We start from the raw sequence: 3,705 nt of genomic DNA, 5'->3' as shown, positions 1-3,705 counted from the left end.
GTATTAATTTGTTTCACCTTTCTTTTTTTTGTTTTTCCCTGACAAAGGATTAATTAAATAGATGGAAAGAGTTTAAGTTGATGCAATAAGAAATAGATGGAAAGAGTTTAAGTTGATGCAATAAGAAATATTAGGTCTTGTTAAAGAACCAACTCGATCAAAAGATTAACCTAATGGTTGATAAGCATGGGTCCTCCTCATACTTAGTGTGAAATATTCAACTTGAAAGTGGGGGTGGAGAAAATTTAAACCTGTAATCCTTTGTACCACACTAACTTTGATACTCTATTAGAGAACCAACTAAACCAAAAACTTAAACTAATGACTGAGACCCAAGAATATATTTTATACTCTATCAGTCTATCAGGCCTATTAAGACCTTTACAAGAACAAAACTATGAACAACACTTGCTCTTATAAATACAGCAATACAAGCCGACATAAATAGAAAACTATTTTTGTTTACTCATAATTGTTGGAGCCACTTTGTAGGTAGCATCGCCTTGATTCTAGCAAACCGAAACCTACAATACATGTTCTTCTCAATGTCCTTTTTCTAGCAAAGGTGAATGTTAAATTAATCACAAATTCTCCAAAATATTCGGTCTATTCTTATTCAATTTCATGATCCCAATCAATAACATAATATTAAAACAGATACCAGGAATGACACATGTTATAGGTGTCGTTTTTTCTCTCCAAAAACTATTTCCAAAAATAAATATATTCTAACTTTATTTTTTTATATCTGTTTGATTGACAACTTATTTAAGACAATAAAATTATATATATATTTAATTTATATATATAATAATAGAAATTAAAGATTCTTATTACTATTATAAATATTATTTGCTTAAAATGATTTTTTTTTCCTAATATGTTACAATCAAATGACCTTGGATTTAATTTATATGGAGTAGTACTAAAAAAAACATCGTTACGTTATATTACATCAAATTGACTTTAACACATTAATCTATATATAATTACAACTATATATTACTACCTCCAATACTTTTTAGATGCAACAAAGGGGTATTTTTAGTGAGATATAAAAATTTTCTTTGTTGCAACTAAAAAGTAACGGAGGTAATACTAAACCAAGAATGACATATGTTATCTCCTTTTTAAAAAATTTCCACCATTTTTTTTGCCAAAGTTTCTTAGAGAATATTTAACAATATGCAATAATATTTCATTCTTATTTTGTAATTCTATCCCGTTTATACACATTCAACAAAAATATTATTCTTTTGTTTAATACTATGCAATAATATTTTCCTACATACGAAGTATAACTTTATCACTTTGTGACACAATCTATGATTGTGTTTTATTAGTCGTGCATGTATTACTCCCACTATTTTCTTTAGTATGATATAATTTTATTTTTCTTTTTGTAATTACGAATTTTTCATCTTATTTGCAATTAGATAATTATTATAATTAAATATAGTGTTAAACTAATAAATAGTGAAAATTATCGTGCATGGCACGAAATCTAACCTAGTTACATGTATGTATAACACTAGGGTTGACAATACCCTAATATTCCACAATTCTACCATATCTTTACATAAGATATTTACTCTAAATATTATCCTAGCATATCACAATAATATTCTAAAATATCTCTAATACCACCACCCCTCAAGTTGGAACATACGGGTCACAAATGCCCAACTTGCGGAGTAAAAAATCAAACTTAACTTTTCCCAAAGCCTTGGAGAAAATATCAGCCAGAACCGTGGTAGACAGATAGGAAGGTTTGATGGTGCCTGCTGTAATCGCATCTCTCACAAAATGACAATCAGCTTCCATATGCTTCGTTCGTTCATAGAAAACATGATTCTGAGCAATATACAACGCTGACTGACTGTCACAATATAGATACATGTTACTCTCATGTCGCACACCTAAGTCCCCTAGAAGGGGCTTTAGCCACTTCAATTCACAAGTCAATGCTGCCATCGAACGATATTCCACTTCTGCAGAAGAACGCCAAACAGTATGTTGCTTCTTGGTTTTCCATGACACTAGGGACAAACCAAGAAGCACAAACCAACCACTCAAAGAATGTCTCGAAAGAGGGCAACTTACCCAATCGGAGTCGCACCAACCTTCCAACTGTAAACCACTATCTGATCTCAATAGAATCCCCTGACCTGGACTCTTCTTCAAATATCGCACAACCCTCAACGCAGCCTCCCAATACTCAATTCTCGGAGTCTGCATAAATTGTGATAGACTGTGCACAGAATATGCCAAATCTGGCCTAGTGACCGACAAATAAATCAACCGTCCTATGAGACGTCGACATCCCTCCACTTCTTGCAAAAATTCCTCATCTGCTAGAGCTAGCCTGTGGTTTTGCTCCATGAGAAAATTTGTGGATTTTGCATCTAGCAAGCCTGTTTATACAATAATAAATTATTTTAGACCTTTTAAAAAAAAAAAAAAAAAAACCTTCCACAAGACAAAACAAAAAAGAGCATCAGGAAGCACAACATCCACAAGAACAGGTTGTAACACGTACTCGTAAGAAAGGGCGTCGAACGTGGTACGATATGGTGGTTGCTGGGTCACCGGAATCACTTGGTGCGGTTGTTGGAGTCGCGCGATCTGGTGGTCGCGGTCTCTAGAGCGCGCACGGTGGCTACAGTTCGTTGGAATTGCGTGCCAAAACGGTGGATAACCGCAACTATACCTCATCGGTGTCTTCGTGGTGGTCGCCGGTGACTTGGTGAGGACTTGAGGGAGATTAAGTGAGAGAAGGTCCAAAGGAGACCATCAGAGAGAGAAAGAGGCGCAGGTTGAAAGTGAGAATTAGGGTTGAACTTGAAAGTTAAGGCTAGTACATATATTTTATAGGGAAAAAAAAAAAACATCTTCACCGGTTTTCAGGTTCAGACCTAAAACTCCTGGTTTTGGACCGGATCAAAACCCGAAATCACTGATTTTTTAAGGACCGGAACCGGACCTGAATCTACCGATCTGGGTCCAAACAGGTCCAGATCAAGTCGGGTTTCAAGTTCGGGTCAGTTTGTGTACACCCATATGGGCAACCGTATTACCAGCCTATCAAACATTTTTCTTTTAAACAAACCCGCCTATCAAAGATGAGTACAATTAAAGACAATAAAATCATAACTTATTCTAGAATATCATCCAATAACATGAAAATAGATGCAACTCCAAACTGATTTTTACTAATTGCTATGACCATGCTACTTGCGTCACTTTCAAGAACTATCAGAGATCAAACTCTTTCCCAAATCCACTCACAACTTTATGAGCGATAGTATTATATTTTTTTATTTTACAAGTATGATTGTCAAGTGATTATTAATCCATGCGTAAAAAATTCGAATAACAAAAATATTTTTCTCATATATAGTGTATATTTTTGTAATATATATATATATATATGCACTTTTACAAAAATCAATGACATTATATGTTAAAATAATTTGACGCATAGATAAAAAGTTTATTTAAAATTCAATGAACAATCCGGGCATTGTCCGGGGTACAAAATTAGTAAAATAATAAGATAAAAAATTAACAATTAATCCTATCTTGACATGAATTAGAATCCTAAATGAAGTGGAAGATTGGTGATGACTTAAACCTAGACGAGATTGACATGAAAAGATAAACAGTTATCCTCCAACACTAGAGATAGGATCCCTAAACTGGACA

The sequence above is a fragment of the Chenopodium quinoa genome, unplaced genomic scaffold (genome assembly GCF_001683475.1).
Source record: "Chenopodium quinoa cultivar QQ74 unplaced genomic scaffold, ASM168347v1, whole genome shotgun sequence".
NCBI classification, from domain to species: Eukaryota; Viridiplantae; Streptophyta; class Magnoliopsida; order Caryophyllales; family Amaranthaceae; genus Chenopodium; species Chenopodium quinoa.
This window is presented reverse-complemented; position numbering follows the sequence as displayed.